The 18,446-nt window shown below is 40.7% G+C and overlaps 1 protein-coding gene across 5 annotated transcripts in view; it reads right to left on the reverse strand.

Annotated features, from left to right (window-relative positions):
- FAM210A (family with sequence similarity 210 member A) overlaps positions 1-18,446 on the reverse strand; it is a 62,350-nt gene that overhangs the window by 37,309 nt on the left and 6,595 nt on the right. The window contains exon 2 of one of the 5 annotated variants that reach the window (XM_050767579.1): positions 17,946-18,071. The exons of 3 other annotated variants lie outside the window; for them this stretch is intronic. The gene's annotated coding sequence lies outside the window, so the exon portion shown is untranslated. Of the gene's footprint in view, positions 1-15,045; positions 17,663-17,945; positions 18,072-18,446 lie in introns of those variants that run through there. One more of the 5 variants, XM_050767580.1, reaches the window with a different exon arrangement.

The following is an 18,446-nucleotide window of genomic DNA, read 5'->3' on the forward strand; positions in this document are numbered from 1 at the left end:
GGCTTAGGGAATGAGTTCTTTCTTGTTTGATATCTGCATAACCGTTACCATTTGCTGACTCTCTTCCCCTCCAGGAACCGTCTAATTCTCCTTTCTCAGAGCACCTGTGAGGCTGCTTTTAATAAAGTTTAAATGCCAACAATATCAGCCATTTAGCCTGGCTAAAATTGGGTAACAGGAAATTTAAAAGGACTTTAAAAAAAAAAGAGTGCTGTGGTTAAAAGTCAGCTTAATTACAAGCAGATATTCAAGCTCTAACAGCATGGGACCCCTTGGGAAAAACAGGAGGCACCAGAGACCCCATTTTGGGAAAAACTTCTATTTTCCTCATGAAACCTCAGGAATTGGAAGTGGATAGATTCCTTTCAAAATCTAAGGCTCTGTACTGTTTTGCATTGTAGTATCTAACATTTTTTACTTTTGGGGATATCAGCAATTGCTTCACATTATGAAAGAGGTTTGGTATGTAATAATTAGGTAGGAAATATACTTTTAGGGATGTCTGGTGCCAGCTATGGGGAAATACTGAGCTCTGCACGTTTGGATCAGAGAAGCATGCTCTTGGCAACCTAGGAAGTATGGAGATGTCCCCAACCCCACTGAAAAATAAGACTCCTGTAGGGGATGGGCTAACTACAAATAGGCTTATTGGTTTTGGGTTGCCCTACAATTAAATGCACAGTAAAAGCATTGCACTGTCTTTTCCAATAGGATCTCCCTCTTTTGGGGGACCCATAAAAATGGGACCCTTAATTTTGGTGATCTCTTTTTGCCTTCCAGCTGTGCCTGCTTATTAGGCACTAGAAACTGCATGTTTCCCTAGCCAGTTCTTCCAAAGACTCCACCCTAAAGCCAGTAATCCAATTAAGAAACTTAGAAACTAGGAAATAAAAAAACTTTACAACTACTTAATTTTCTTCCATCTGTGTAGTTATATATGTGTTGTGTATATAGTGTTTATGTAAAAAAGCTCTAATTAATTGCCTTAAAGAAAAACAAGCACTTAAACATTTTGAAAGAAAAATAAAAACTGTAGTATCTCTTAGTTCACATAACTTTAGTGATCTTTGGGAAATAAAAACAGCTTGGAAAGTTATTTGTAAAATAAAAACATTTGGTCTAAATTGTGCAGGTCAGATACTAGGTTTGCTAAATGCTTTAAGGTCATAAACTACTTGCCTTTTAAAAAAAGAGATTTTATGTAAGAAACAATTTTGGATGGCAAATTCTTTTCCCAAAGTAAAATAACTAGTTGTTTAAAAAGAGGGATGTTTAGGACAAGTCAAAGTCCAAGCATGCCATAGATGGTCTAAGTCATGAAAGAAATTTATGCACCAAAAATAAAAGATGCTAAGAGTTACCATAATAACGTGTAATTAAAACTCCTAAAAAAAAAAGTTTTACATGCAAGGCATGTGAGGAAAGTGAATTGTGTTTTTGATAAAAGATTGTAAGGCACGGGAGTATAACTTTTTGCCTAGAGGGTGAAGAGGTTTTTTAATTAGATAACACAAAATTAAAGGTTTAAGTTGTGTAAGGTTTATAAAAACTAATCTTGTAAAAAGAAATTGTTTGTGAACATATTGACTAAACTTAAAGGGGTGTGATTCAGCATTCCATAAATTAAACCTTGAAATAAAAGCACAATAGGGTTTTCTTAAAGCGCTGATCTACTCTTTCACAAAAATTGCAAAGGGTTATATAAGGTTTACAAAAATCTCACCTCATGGTGTTTTAACCTTTAACGTATTTGATAGGCTTCTGAAAATCAACTTTCAGCTTCAGAAATTGTCTTTTCTAACTTTGGGATACTACATAGGGCCCCTGAAGCATCCGAGAGAGGTAAGCACAGGATTATTTGGCATGTTAAGTTACATGTGAAGAATTGTCAAATAAAAAATTATGTTTAACCTTCTTCAAGTTATATTTTAGTGAATGTTAATATATGTTCCAAAATTGTGTAAGATTTCTAAAATTAACATGTCTGTGTATATGCTATCCATAATTACAGTTATTATGTTGTTTTAGACCATGGAAATAACCACATTTCCTTGTCAACTGTGTCTTCATAACTATTTAAAGTCATTTCCACAGTTAATTGCTTAATGCTAATGCAGTTTCTAAAAACTTCATAAGCACATAAAAGCCTAGAATATGGTATCTTTTAAAAGACTCATGAAAGGATGGAAACAACCTAAAAAGCACTCTTGAATACAGGTTTTCTAGTAACCTTAGAATCATATCATTTAAACCGGGTAAAAATTCCTGGAACTTTAATAAAAAGACTGACTAAAAGACTGACTGGTTCATAAAACTGCTAACCCAAGTAGACAGAAATTAATTGAATACCAAGAAAATCCTTTGCCAGATTTTCACGTTAAATCAGCTGGTACTGAAATTGTTTAAAAACACAATTTAAATGAACTCCATAGTCTAAGTCAAACTGCCTATGATAACCCATCAGTTATCAGTGCTATGCACCTAATTTGGAAAAACAACTGGCATTCAAGAGGACTTAAGTCTAAAGTTAATCAAGCATGGACACATGGAGAACCAGGATGGCCACCTTGTCCTTCCTGAGTCCTTACAGCTTTTGTTACTAAAAGTTATGCTTCCCATGACTCATCATGGAAAAGATAAAATATAATTTGAATTAAATATATTGGTGTGGTAACTTATACATTACTAAAATAATTTTTTTTTTCTTTTTAAGACAGAGTCTCACTCTGTCGCCCAGGCTGGAGTGCAGTAGCACGATCTTGGCTCACTGCAACCTCTGCCTTCTGGGATCAAGCGATTCTCCTGCCTCAGCCTCCCGAGTGGCTGGGACCACAGGTGTGTGCCACCACACCTGGCTAATTTTTGTATTTTTAGTAGAGACAGGGTTTCACCATGTTAGCCAGGATGGTCTTGAACTCCTGACCTCAGGTGATCCTCCCACCTCAGCTTCTCAAAGTGCTGGGATTACAGGCGTGAGCCACTGTGCCCGGCCTGCTAAAATAGTTTCATAACCAATGTTTAGTTTGTCAAACCCACATGCCTGAGAAGACAATCAAAGCTTCAGGTATATTTGGCTACCTGATGGGTCATTTAAACATTTGTAGAGGGATTTCATTCAATTGTCATTTTCAATGCATGTTTTCTGGTTGTATAAAAGTTTTCCCATGCAAGAGGACTGACGTTATAACATTAAGTTATTATGCCACACTGTAATTTTATGGTTCACTGAAGAAAATCAATCCCTTCATGATCTAGAACCCGAAGACTGAATATTCTGAGAACATCACAGAAAGATTGTCCTTGCTATCCACACTGCAGCAAAACTTCAGGACTTGTATTTTGGCTTCATCATCTCACAATAGAGAAGGGTCCCTCCACAATGTTGTTGGAAATCTCAAGGTAAAGCTAACCAGGGAAATTTCTCCCCAGAAAAAGATGGCATCCTTGATGTAAACAGCTTTTCCCAAGATCACAGAGCAAGAGTTCTACTACCATGAGACTCTTACCTTTAAATACCTTTCCCCTCCTTATGCCTCTATGAACAACAGACATGAAAACACGGGGGTCTGTTGCGTGCACTTATGGGGTATACTTTTATTTGAAAATGATTTTGCAGCCAGCAAAATGGATAACCTTATGCCTTCACAGATAAAACATGAAGGCCCAACGTAGGTAAGAAACTTTAATGGTACATATGTTGCCTCATAATCAGTCAGAAACAGAACATTGATTCACTCCTCTTAACCCACACAGGTTAAAGAGAACATTGCCAGGAGGCCTTCACTCTTCTAGAAGGGCATTGTGTGTTAGGTCCTTTTTCCACAGTTTGGAATAAAAGAGGGAATGATTTAAAATGTATCCCTCATGATAGGCTTTATAGCAGTTTCTACTGTAAAGGCTATCGTTGCACAACAGACTTTATCTTGTGAAAGTTTGCTAAATAATAGAATTGGCTAAACAGGAAAGTATCTGTGCAGCTGCTGGCACTTGTGGCCTATGAAGAAATACATCAAATGTAGATTATAAAAATTCAGTTGTAGGCGATTAATGGAAAAAACCACTTAGTTAAGTGAGTAGTCTCTTCATTTAGCTTATTCTTTGATCTATTTGATTTTAGGTGGCTTGGTTTACTGGGACCCTGGGTAAGAAGCATACTCCCAACTCTTGGTGTTATCCTCCCAATAGTCATGAAAACAGTCTCCCTGGTGTGCTGTATTCTCTCAAAGGTTTTAAATGTTTGCATGCAGCCATCTCTAAAATGTCACATGGTCTCTCTTCAACTGGGATGACAAAGCTGAAAGAAATGTGCAGCCATGAGGACACCATAACCTATAAATGACATGCTGAAACTGAAAACCCAAAACAATGGGAACTGAGAGTGGCACTAAGGCCCTCAGTTTTGGTCACACTCTCACCTAAGTGAGAACCAGAACAGAAGGGGGAATTTTTTAAATTATGGGAGGCCATTGTTTTGGACTAAGATCATGCACTAGGCCCCAACAGACTAAATCAAACCAAAGTGGGGCCGCTCCTGTTAACAACTTACAGCTACTTAATTTTCATAGTTGATGTAAGAAAATTAAGTAGTTTAGTTTGACATAATCAAACTAAAACTTTAAGGAAACACCTAGATCCTAGACCAGAACAGAGCAGGTTTTGTTTTTCTCTTATACACGGGACATTCCAGTATAAGCAGGTGCCTCTACTCAGTCCTTATTCCTGCCTTTGCAAAACTCACTGTTCTACTGTTTCCCAGTCGTTTTCAAAACCAAATACGTATACTTATGATGGTAATAGTGACATCAAGGACTAACGTTTTGGTCAATCTCTCAAAATTGAAAAAATGACCAACAGAGGGGAACTGTTAAAGCAAAGTAAACATGGCCTGAGAAAGAGTCTGTACTTCCACATCTGAGTCCTTGCAGACAAACTGGAACCTAGTTTAAAAGGCAGACAAGACTGAAACCCTAACACAGGAGTATACAGCTGAGTCTGGCCAATCCCAGTGGCCACACTTCAACCACTCATACACTGCTAAGTGCTCAAACTGTGTTCAAATAAGGCAGACGCCAACCTGTAACCGATCCAGCTGTTCCTATGTCTCACTTCCGATTTCTGTACATCATTTCCCCTTTTTTTGGTCTATAAATCTTGTTCCACCACGTGGCTGCACAGGAGTCTCTCTGAATCTGCTGGGATTCTGGGGGCTGCCCAATTTGCGAATAGTTCATTGCTCAAACTCCTTTACATTTAATTCAGCTGAAGTTTTTCTTTTAACAAGGTTTTCTTTTATCTTCTCATTTGGCTGCCCTACAATTATTAAGTCTTTCTCTGCTGCTGTTCCCACTGTTTCTGAATATTGGTTGTTGCCTTGCAATGGGCAATAGAACCTGGTGGTCCTTTAACACTGGGTTTGATTAATTTGCTAAGAAGGATTTACTGGATTATAAAAAATATTGCTGTAGGATACAGATGAACAGCCAGATGCAGATGCAGAGGGTTAGGTATTAGGGAGGTGTCTGGATGTCCACGCCCTCTCTGGGTGTGCCACCCTTTCGGCAACTCCATGTGCTTAGCAACATAGAAGTTTATCAAGTCTGTTGTTCAAGAGTTTTTGCAGAGATTAATCTCCAGCCCTAGCCTTTCCTGGAGGATGGTGGGTGAGTCTCAAAGTTCCACCACTCTAATCCTCTGTATTTCTAGGGAGTCGCCCCATTCTGAAGCTACAGAGGCCCTACTCTAAGTTAGCTCATTAGCATAGCCTAAAGGGATCATTATTAATACAAGGTACTCCTATCAGGAAATTTCCAAGGGTTTTAGGAGCTCTGAGGCAAGTATGGGGGAAAAAGACCAAATATATTTCATATTATACTATACCTAGCTTCTTCAGCAATTCATTTCACTGGTCATGCCCTTGGCCTTGAAATCATCTGATACTGCTCCACAACTGAAATTCTGAACACTACACTATCTCACTCTCAGCTTCCAGCCTCCATTCCCTTTTCTCCAGAGCCTAGTATATCAGCGCCTTGCCCAACCCTGTCCTTTCCCTAGCTCAAATCTAACAGCTTCTCCTGGTTTCACGCTGAAATCTTTAATCAGCCTGGATTCTACAGCACATTACTTGAATTACTACCTTGCCCTTCAACAAAATCCAACCTTCAGCCAGTCCTATCATCTGTTTCTTCCACAATCACATCTCACTAATCACTGCTAACAAAAACAACCGAGTAAAATAATGCCAGCATACATTGATAGTACATCATCATATCTCAGACAGGCTCTATCTGCTCTGTGACAGTCCATGACAATTTCTGATCAGATTCCTCTCACATTCCTCTCAGAAACTATTCCATACCTTTCCAAATCTCTTCAAGCCTCGAATGTAAGCTGACCATATATACGGCATCTAAGTCAGATCATGACTCTCCTCTTTTTAAAAGTTTCCCATTTTTCTTTGAGTAAGAGCCAAAGTCCTTAAACTGTCAGACCAGGTCCTAAGTAATCCGTACCCTCTCCACACGCCCCTATCCATGATCGCATCGCTCTCAGTGTTCTTGCTCGTTCTGCTCCAGCCACCCTGGGCTTGCAGCTCTGCCCACAGGCTGAAAAGTGCCTGCTTTAAGACGTTTTGCAGTTCCCTCTCCTTGGAACAAGTCGTTCTCCAGATACCTACATGGCCAACTCCTTCACCTCCTACAAGTCTTTGTTCAATTGCCATCTGCTCTGTAAAGCCTACCTTGACCATCTTATTTAAAACTATAGCACCACTCCTTTCTGGCCCCAGTATCCCAATCTTCCTTACCTTGCTCTCTTGGTTTCATTTTTCCTACACCACTTGTCTTCTAACTTCTTATGTCATTTACTTATTTATTATGTTTGTTACTTATGGTCACCCAAGAGTAGAGTTTTTTCCCTGCATCCCAGGTGCCTAAAACTAAGGCTTGCTGGCACACAGGAGGCACTCAATAAATGTTTGTTGAGGGAATAATTAGATGAAACTATTCCCTCCTCCCCTTGAAAGTGAACCCAAGTTATTGACCCCATTTTCCTTTTATTTTTCTACTGCTATTCTCTTTCCTGTCCCTTCAACTGCTCACTCCATCAGAAGTGCCTGTGCAAAGATTCTGTCAGTGAGAAATCTAGCATGGCTGACTCCACACTTGCTGGCTGTCTTCGCTTGTTCCTGGGTACAGAGCAAGCTAACCAGGGGAGGAATTTAGTTGACAGTTTAACTTTGAAGCCAAGATAATATCCCTCCCTAAAACCGATGCCCTCCTCGTTTGGGGACTGAAATTGCCTTTGTAAAACTAATGAAACGCCACAAGATTAGGATTATGGGAGGGGCCTAAATTCTGATTAAATGTAGGCATAGTTTCCTTTTTCCTTTTTTTTTTGAGACAAGGTCTCACTCTGTTGCCCAGGCTGGCGCACAATGGTGCGATCTTAGCTCACTGCAACCTCCACCTCCCAGGTTCAAGCAACTCTCCTGCCTCCGCCTCTCGAGTAGCTGGGACTACAGGTGTGCGCCACCATGCCCAGTTAATTTTTGTATTTTTTGTAGAGACAGGGTTTCACCATGTTGCCCAGGCTGGTCTTGAACTCCTGAGCTCAGATGATCTACTCACCTCAGCCTCCCAGAGTGCTGGGATCACAGGCGTGAGCCACCACGCCCGGCCTAAATGTGGGCATAATTTCCATAATCCCTTATTGTTCAGGAGTCATGGGGCCAAAGGTCACCAGATGTGTGACTTCCCTAACGGTTTCTGTGGATAGCATCACTATTGTAAAACTTAAGATTGGTCTTCTTAAATATTTTTTATACTCACCCCACCTGGACTTGTGACTCATGACTCAACCAGTCCTACTGCCCCCATCCAGAGACACGCTGGGCACCCAAAGACCGTTTTCCACACCCTACGATTTCATCCTCAATGCAATCAGCAGCATCCATCCCCTAGTCCTCTGCCCACCAAACAATCCTTGAAAAACCCTAACCTCTGAGCCTTCAGGGAGACTGATTTGAGTAATAACTGTCTCCTGTATGGCCAGCTTCACATTAATAAAATTCTTTGTGTACTCCAATAGCAAAGTCTCAGGGAACTGGTTTTGTCTGTGCAGCGGGCAGAAAGAACTCATTGGACAATTACACCACTGGCCTCTTTCCTTCACTGCTGTATAGACACGCCATCAAGAAAGCAGGTCTGTATGTGATGTGTGCCCAATTTCTCTTCTTCCTGTTACCAGCAAAGTGTCTTAAAACAACAGCCTTGGCCTGGCATGGAGGCTCACACCTGCAATCCCAACACTTTGGGAGGCCAAGGTGGGCAGATCACCTGAGGCCAGGAGTTCGAGACCAGTCTGCCAACATGGTGAAACCCTGTCTCTAGTAAAAATACAAAAATTAGCCAGGCATGGTGGTGGGTGCCTGTAACCCCAGCTTCTTGGGAGGCTGAGGCAGGAGAATCCCTTGAACCCAGGAGGTGGAGGTTGCAGTGAGCCAGGATTGTGCCGCTGCACTCCAGCCTAGACAACAGAGAGGCTCTGTCTCAAAACAAACAAACAAAACAAAAACAAAAACAAAAACAACCACAAAACCCAAAAACCAAAGAAAAAAACAAAACAAAAAAACCAACCTCCTTTTTTCACTACCTCCCATACCAAAATGCTATTAAAACCAGCAATGAGCCTCTATTGATACCTTTCAGGCCTTTCGTTCTGTTACACATAATTAACTCTCACTACGTGCGTCCTACCTGTTCAAAGTTTTTCAGACTTCCCTTTCTATAGCTCCAGCTCCTTTCTTCTGGTTTTCTTATCATGGAGCTGCCTTCCTGGTCGTGGGAATAGGCTCCTTTTTCTCTTAAATCTGAAAGCAGGCTCTATACATTTTATCTGGGCAATAACTTTTATATCCATTAGGTGATGAACCCCCAATTTATGCTTCCTGTCCAGATCTTTTTCTGACTCTCAGCATCCACCTTAAAACTAGAATAGGACTTAGCCACCTGGATTGCTCAACATCTTTTGTATCTGGGTAACAAAAGATCCTACTGGTACTCAATGACTACCTCTTCCTCCCACTCCCCAAATATGTGCCTCCTTTGGAGCCCAAGTTGTCCAAGACAAAAAGCTATATCAAAGTCAGCCGAGGATCTTCCTATTCCCTTGTACTCAGCAATTTATCAAGTCTCCTAAAATCGGTACTGTGGAGAATACTGAGCAAACTAGAGAAGCAGTGTAAGAATAAAGAGAAATGGCCAAGAAGATGAAAATGACAAAGAAAAGTTCACAGATACACAGATTCAAAAGAGATCTTAGGTTCCTAAAACTGTTATTAGAAAAATAATGGTGAAAAGACCAGAGACTGCAAAATCAACAGGTTCAACATGTTTAAGGCAAATTAAATTCCTTACATGAACTTGTTTATAAGAAAAAACATATTATTAGGACACAGGAAAAACACCTTGTCTTCACAGACCTATCATGCTGGCCTTAGACTTTTCAACTTTATTACGAACCAGAAAACAGCAGAACAATTAATTGCAGAATTTAAAGAGACAAGCTTGTAACCTAAAAATTGTAAGAAATTTCAATTTAGCAGTCATGTTAAAGACATTTTCAAATATTTAAAAGCTGCCAAATCCTACACACACTATATGATCTGAATATTTGTGTCCCTCCACATTGGAAGTCCTAACCTCCAAGTTTTATGGCATTGGGAGGTAGGGCTTTCGGGGCAGGTAATTAGGTCATGAGGGCAGAGCGCTCCTGAATGAGAATAGCGGCCTTATAAAAGAGACTCAAGAGAGCTCATGGACCCTCCATCACCTCCAGGTTACGGTGAAAAGAGGGCTGTCTGTGAGCCAGCAAGTGGGCCCGCACCAAACCCCTTTATCTGCCAGTACCTTGCTCTTAGACTTTCCTGCCTCCAAAACCATGAAAAATAAATTTCCACTGTTTTTGAGCCACTCAGTTTACAGTATTTTGCTACAGCAGCATGAACGGACTCAGACACCACATATCCTTCCGGAGAAAATTATTTCCATCGATAGAAGGACTCAAAACTAAGTACTTCAAAACATGGAAGCTGCTATATACAAAGGCTGATAGCGGTGCGCGAACCTGAGAAAGGACTGATAGTGCTTGTGGACCTGGAACAGGCACGTCACCTACTGGGGTAGCTCATTTGCCGCCCGGCTTTCCTCCAGCCCAGCTCTATCTTTCGTTGCTACAAACCCCAGAGATGTTAACAGCTAAGATGCTCAGCTCCTGAAGGGATGACTTCGTGATACTCTTGTCTTTACTTACAAGTTTGAACTATATACCTGTAAGAAAGCCTCTTTCCTTACAGCACAACTTTTTTTTACCAATAAAAATTTAACTTTTTTGATGTTAAAACCATTACCTTGTCCTTAAAGCATAAATTAACTTTTGCTGTTCTTGCCTGATATGAGTCTAGAATGTATGTTTGTATGTTGATACATAAATTCAACATAACTTAACAACATAACTTACAATTTCCATACCTGAGATGTTATGTTCTGCCACTATCATCCTTTATGGCCTTTTGTCCAAGTTAGCATGATGTATTCCTTCTATTCTTAGTCCCCGTCTTCCTTACTACTGATCGAAACCCTCTCAACCTTCGGAGTACTTCTTAAACTAGTAAAACTCACAACAACACTTAAATCGCCCCATGTGTACATACATACAAGTAATCCTCAATAAATGTAAACATGTTAATTAACAAAAATCTATTTGCCGTTTCTGAAGGTAACGCCTGGTGAGTGAGCACAGACCATTAAACCATGTGTGAGGACAGAGGATGCAGTTCCACCTCTTTCCTGTCATCACAGGGAAATGACAAGGATTTCTCCTCCTGCCTCTGCCCCTCAGGTAGCATACCAAGCACTGGGCCTGAAATATTTACTAAGCACCTCCCAGTTGTTCAACATTACTCCAGGAAATTTAACTCTTAGTTTTCTCAACTAAATTATAACTCCTCTAGGGGTACAAACCAGGGGATTTTCTTCTATATCTTCAGAGTACCTAAAATCTACCAACATAAAACAGTTACAAAAGAACTTAACGGTGCAGCTCTTCACTGACCCCTACCAAAGGGTGGACAATACACAGAACTGTAACCCTTTAGGCACCTAGAACAAATTAGTATAATATATGTTTTCACTGTCTTTAAGTAGTTTACAATCTAGTTGGAAAACGGTAATTAAATATTCCAAGATAGGAGACATGTCAGACATGAGTTACAAGTTTATAAAACATTCTATGTATTAGGGGGAAAAAGAAAAGGCTAACTGAACTGCAGTGGTCAGCTGAAGGCTGCAGGATACCTTTGAAAGCCCAACTTCAGAGCATTGGAAAAGAAGATGGAAAGTCATTCTAGGTAAAGTGGAAATGGTACTCGGAAAGGCACGTAGTGTCAATATGTAAACATGGGCCTTTTCAGGGTAATGAGAAATGAGGCTGGAATTCTAGAGGATTTTTTAATTCCTAAGGAGTAACTGATGTTTTGAGCAAGAGAGTGATATGATAAAAGCAGGTTAATATACAGCAAGAAGGATAAAGTGAACTCAGTTGCTTCTGAAACTATATTTTACTTTGTAGAGAAATCTGCTCAAAACAATTATCTGGCTGTTCAGTCTTCTTTGACCTTGGATTTTGTTCACAGGAGCCAGCTGAGAACTAAACTGCATGAACTTATTTTAGATCCTAGATTACTGCTTTCTGTATTACATGTAATTTTGCATTCTTTACCATTACCTTATGCATACACCATTACAGAGTCACCAAAAATATGAGTCTGAACAGCTGGATAAGAAATAATTCATTATCTTGGGGGATATAACATCCCATTATTGATTTGGTCATTCTCTTACTCTTAGAAGCTTTGATTGTCCCCAGTTTTAATGCACTATAAATAGGATCCTCATACATAACATTTTTGTCCATATTTTAAGTTCTTCAAGAAATTCCTATGAGTAGTATTACTAGGTTATTGAAGATATAATATATTGGTTACTGGAGATAGATAGATATATATATACACACACACACACACGTACACATCTCCTATAACCTAGTCATATAATGTATAGATATAATCTCATATGTAAATATTTATTTACTGTTTTAGAGACAGGGTCTTGCTACTTTGCCCAAGCTGGAATACAGTGGCTATTCACAGGGATCCCCACTACTGATGAGATGAAAGTTTTGACCTGCTCAGTTTCTAGACTGGGCTAGTTCACCTCTCTTTAGGCACTCTGGTGGTCCTCTGCTCCAGGGAGGTCACCGTATTGATATCGAACTTCGTGCAGACACCTGCTATCAGCACTGCACACTACAGCCCAGAACTCCTGGGCTCAAGTGATCCTCCCGCGTCCCCACTAGCTGAGACTACAGGGGGACATAACTATTTTTGAGGTACTTAATATAACAATTCTTTAGCCCTAATTCTGGTTTGATAGATACAGCCTCAGAATAGTGGAGACAGGATTATATCAAACGTATCTGTGATTGCACTAATACATATTCGACTATATTCCCTGGAAAGTTTAGCATACTCTACTAGAATGACAAACTGGGCAGTCACTTTCACTCTACTGTGAGAATCATTATCATGGGTATGTGACCACCACGTAAAGTTGTTCACATTACAACATTTTCCATATTCTGAACTTCAAGGTATCATCAAAGTTGCACAGAGTTATTACATAACAAAAAATAATTTGTACTTTCTTAATGGAAAAAAGAATATTTTTAAAAACTTAAAAAAAGATATTTTTAAGTCCTAAGTAGTATCAAACGTTATATTCAATCACCTCAATATGAATGAATTCCTATTTCCCATTTTGGCTAAATTTTAGATCCTATAATCCCCAACATAAGATGAAAACCTAGTAAAGTAGGCACTATCCTTGTTTCCACTGCGGTTCAACGCTTACACAAAAACTTTACCTGAAACAATTTAGAGCAGCTCTGTTCAACAGATCTTTCTGAAATGATGAAAATGTTCTGTATCTGTGCTGTTCAGTAAGGTAGCCACCACACACAGGTGCCTACCCAACACCTGAAATATAACTAGTGTCACTTAAGTACTAATTTTTCTATTTTAATTACTTTAAGGTACAATAGTAACAAGTGGCTGACAGCTACTGTATTAGAAAACATGGCTTCATAGTATACAGAAAGACTTCCACTTTAAGATGTTCTATAGTTACAAAAAAGAACAATAGATAAAACAGTGTTAACTAAATTACTGGTTAGATGAGATAATGGAAAGTGTTGGCTGCCTACTAAGCATCTACTCCCCTCTTCCCTCTTCAGAGGCCCTGTTCTGCTCAGGTGGCTGTCTACCTGCACCCCCAGCTCCAATGATGGATCCCGATCAAAAGGATAGGGCTCAGAGCGTTGTGTGGCTGGCTGACTCTTACTGGTCCAGGGGTGGGCATGTGACTTAGGAGAATCTAAGGATTTTGAGAACTTATATTCCATGGTTTGGGGACCTAATTCTCTCTCCCAAACTGACGGACAAAGAAACATATGGATTCTGGGGGTTCTGGCAGCCACTCTGTAACCTTAAAGAAACTGACATGGTTTGGCTCTGTGTCCCCACTCAAATCTCATCTCAAATTGTAATCCCCACGTGCTGAGCGACAGACCCGGTGGCAGTGATTGGATCGGGGGCGCGATTTCCCCCTTGCTGATCTCAGGATAGGGAGTTCTGAGATCTGATGGTTTTAAAAATGGTACTCTCCCCGGTGCCCTCTCCCTGCCTCCTGCTGCCTTGTGAAGAAGGTTCCTGCTTCCCCTTTGCCTTCCACCATGATTGTAAGTTTCCTGAGGCCTCTCCAGCCATGCCCAGCTGTGAGTCAATTACACCTCTTTTGTTTATAAATTACCCAGGCTCAGGTAGTATTTTTATGGCAGTGTGAGAACGGACTAACACAGGGAGTCAGCCTAAGGACAAAGCGGACATGGACAAAGCAGAGCCGAAGCTCTGAACTAAGGCACTGGAGTGCTCTGCTTGTGGACTTCCTGTTACTACGTCCCTCTTTATTGTGAACGCCGGTTTCTGTTACTTGAGGCGGGGGTGGACAGACAGCATCCAACACTCTAAGGCTCTCCAGAACGCAGGAAATACCATCTGCCCTTTCTCACATTATGTTAATCCCCCCAAGCAATGCTTACGGCATGGAGTCTTTCAGACTTGAACTGATAAAGGATCCTTTTGAAGTACAGATTAGTGCCACCTGTTACCTACATTCAGGTCTAAGTTTTGTTTGTTTGTTTTTTAGAGACAGAGTGTCACTCTGTTGCCCAGGCTAGTCTCAAACTCCTGGGCTCAAGTGATCCTCCCACCCCAGCCTCCCAAAGTGCTGGGATTACAGGTGTGACCCACTGCACCCAGCCCAAGTCTAAGTTTTGAACCTCACCACTGCACTGCTAACTGTAAAGCAGGGTTTGTAGATTTATTTGAATTCTAAAGCACTTTGGACTTATGTTGGTCAGCTGCGTGACACTGTGAAAAGAAAGGAAAAACTGAATGTTTAGAAATCTACTATCAAAAGTCTGCCAAAAAAATAAAGCACAGAGAGGTGAAGAAGAAGAAGATACATTTTGAATTATGGATTGGAGAGCAAAAAGCATACTCCAGTGAGTCCTTTGGTAACATGAAAGTTACTAATCAGCATGAAAACTGCAAGGGCCCAATGCACCGGAATGTCAGGTTTAAAAAGTTGTCTCATAGGCTCAAGAAAAGACTTGTGGTACAGCAGACCACATGGTAGAAAAGACGGAAAGGACCCCATCTTCGCAGACTGGAGAGACAGTCTTCTGCTGGCCTCAAGGAAACAAAGCGCCATATGCTGAACTGGCTATGGACAGGGTCGCATACAGGGAACAGCCCTAGTCCCTGAGGGAGGACACCAGTCAACAGGAAGAAGATAGCACCCTCACTCATGCAGGGAGAAGACAGCACCCTCACTCATGCAGGCACAAATGATGAACTCTGCATACAACCTGAATGAGTTTGCAAACAGGTTCTTCCACAGTTGAACCTCCAGATGAGAATGCAGCCTGCTTGACACTTTGAGATGCTCAGCAGCAAACCAGCTAAGATGTGCCCATACTCCTGACCCAGAGAAACTGCAAGACAATAAACCTGTGTTGTTTTAAGCTGCCAAATTTGGGGGTAATTTGTTACACAGCAATAGAAAACACAAGCCTTCTCTCCTAAACCTTCCCAACCATTGCATGAGTAAGGATTATTTTCATCTTCTCAAAGTCTTTGTTAGGGGGACTACAAAAATGGCAGGCCATACAGACCCTGAGTACAACTGTATAAAAGCAGCAACCTTAGGTTTAGTCACAGTTGTCTACATTAGAACTACAGGAAGACTTGGAAGGAAACTAAGAGGCCCCCTAGTACCATTCTTTATGTTTACAGATAAGGAATGCAAGGACATGTAATAGTTCATAACTTGTTCCAGATCACATAGCTGATTAAAGGCAAAAAAAAAAAAAAAAAGAAAAGAAAAAGAAAATAGAACTGCTAATCTAGTGAATTTCCCACATCTTCACAAATTGCTCATACGTATAAATTGTGTCTTTGCCCTGAAAATAAAGGATTGAGAGCCAAACTATAAATTTCATTTCTATCTCCTACATGAAAATCAATTGTAACACAAATTTATTGTTACTAATTAACTAAAACATGCTTAGCAATAGGAATTCACTTGATAAATAAGCTCTATGCTTGCTAAACCAAAAAAAGACATATGAGAAATTATACATATATTTTACACCAAGTAAGCTGCAATAAAACCTGTTTCAGCTTGGCTTTGGTGAAAAATACCAGCATCCTTCTCTGTGGGGTTAACTAGTTTTGTCAGTGTTTACTGTATCAAGCATATTTCAGAAAATGTGATTTGATCATCAGAGTACCAGAAGCCATGTTGCAATAAAGAGCTCTTGTATTCTGGGTCCAACTTTAAAATATGTGTTTTTAAAAACCTGCATTTACAGTGATGAAGATGGCAAGAAAAGTGAAGTAAAAACTTGCATTTAGAACTTGACATAAGTCTGCTTTATTTTATAACGTGTGCCACACAAATAAAATTTTTCTGAACATTATATATGACATTCATTTGGCAAACACTACATTGCAGGCCCATCACTGTTTATCTAATTCCTCTAATTTTAAGAAATGACTCAAATTACAATGCAGCTTACTAAGCAGCCCAAACTGTAACAGGAATTGCAGTATTTCAAATAGCAAGGAAGAGTTACTCTAATCCGTGCTTACGTTAAAAATCAAGGACTCCAAATAAAACACCATGTTTAATTCAATTTATCAAGTCCAAGAAGTCACCAAGGCAATGTAAAAAAAGTAACAATGGGGAAGCCCTAATTTTTAAGTCTGCCTTGAAAACAATTTTTGCTTATCAGTGAGACTTTCTAATAGGACTCATCTTGCCATCGGCATCCACAAAATCTGAACCACCTACCTCCCACTTCTCCACGAGGATCCCTTCCTAATGTCTGATGCCTCTTCCCTCACCTCCATTCTTTGCCCACTGCTGCACATGCTTAAAGCCCAGCTACCCTTTCACCCACAGAAGTTGGAGACCACTGCTACCCTGGTTAATTCTCAGAAGTAATAAACTCAGAACCTGAAAGCACATAATGCCTACAAGACTATTCACTATTTCAAACTTCTGCTCTGCTTTACATGAATTCAAAAAAAAAAAAAAAAAAAAAAAAATCACTATTTTTTTCTGCTGTACCAAGGCAAAGAAATTCTACAATCACATTTAAAGACATGGACTAATGACTTCACGACATCGCAGTAGCAGTTTCAGCTGTGTTAAGAGAAGCTAAAAATTAACAGGTTCTGTGCTAAGCACTGTATCATCTCATTTCTTCTGTAAAATCGCTCCATGAGGACATTAAAACACAATGTTTGGTCACTTACTCAAGGACGACATACTTAGCAAATATAACACAACCAGGATTTGAACACATGCCATCTGCTTGTGCTCTTAACTGCTGAAACATTCTAGTCATTTTTCTAGCCAGGTTGCATAACTTGGTGGCCCATGGTTAAGCGTGAAGTTTCTACGAAGCCCAGTAACAAGCCCAAAAGCTGTTTCTTAAAAGAGCGGTTACCTGCAAAGGATGGAAAGGCTTTGCTCCAAAATCCCAGGATCTACACTGTAATTATCTCCTACAGGGCCTGCCAAAGGTTCCAAACAGCATTTCAGTCTGCCACTGACATTTCAAGCACCGTAAGATCTGCTGGGTCATATGGCCTGAGAGGCAGAGCAGTTTGCACAGCAGCCTGTAGCTGTGGCAGAGGCGCCTTTTGTTCCGGGATCCACTCAAAACTAGCAGCATTTTGGGTCATTCAGTGAACAACCTGAAGTAGCACACCCAAATGAGGAATATGTCACCTCCAAAATCCAAAGAGGCCCACCAGACCTTGCTTCTCTCTTTTTGTTATAGGTGGGAACACACCCTACACCACACCAGTGGACCCCTAGAAATTTCACTCAAGGCCGGGCGCGGTGGCTCAAGCCTGTAATCTCAGCACTTTGGGAGGCGAGGCGGGCGGATCACGAGGTCAGGAGATCGAGACCATCTTGGCTAACACGGTGAAACCCCGTCTCTACTAAAAATAGAAAATTAGCCGGGCGTGGTGGCGGGCGCCTGTAGTCCCAGCTACTCGGGAGGCTGAGGCAGGAGAATGGCGTGAACCTGGGGGGCGGAGCTTGCAGTGAGCCGAGATCGCACCACTGCACTCCAGCCTGGGGCACAGAGCAAGACTCTGTCTCAAAAAAAAAAAAAAATTTCACTCAAGTAGAAGGACCCTGAACGTTTGTTGGATTTATTTCCTGCCCTCTGACATGCAAATGTCTTACCAGTAAGTCAACAGTAGTTGTTCCTTCTTGCCCACCAGGTCCAATCAGCACAACACCATCAATGTGATGGGCCAGGACGATGTCTTGTGGAAAGGAAGGGCAATCAGGGTCTGTCTGCTACAGCTGCTGTAATAGAGAACGACAAACAGGAGCTTACACAACAGAAATGTATGTCTCCGTCTATGGGGTTAGAAGTCCAAGATTAAGGTGTCAAAAGCATTGGTTCCTTCAAAGGGAGTGAGGAAGCATCTGCTTCATGCCTCCCCCCTTGCTCCTGATGGTTTGCTGAAAATGTGTGACATTTCTTGGTGTTCCTCTACTTCAGTTTCACATGGCATTCTCCCCGTGTGAATGTCTGTGTTCAAATTCCTCCTGTTTACAAGGACACCAGTTGTGTTGGATTAGGGGCCCAGCTTACTTCAGTATGACCTCATCTTATCTAATCACATTTTTAACTACCCTATTCCCAAATAAGGTCATACCCTGAAGTAATGAGGGCTA

The sequence above is a fragment of the Macaca thibetana genome, chromosome 18, assembly GCF_024542745.1.
Source record: "Macaca thibetana thibetana isolate TM-01 chromosome 18, ASM2454274v1, whole genome shotgun sequence".
NCBI classification, from domain to species: domain Eukaryota; kingdom Metazoa; phylum Chordata; class Mammalia; order Primates; family Cercopithecidae; genus Macaca; species Macaca thibetana.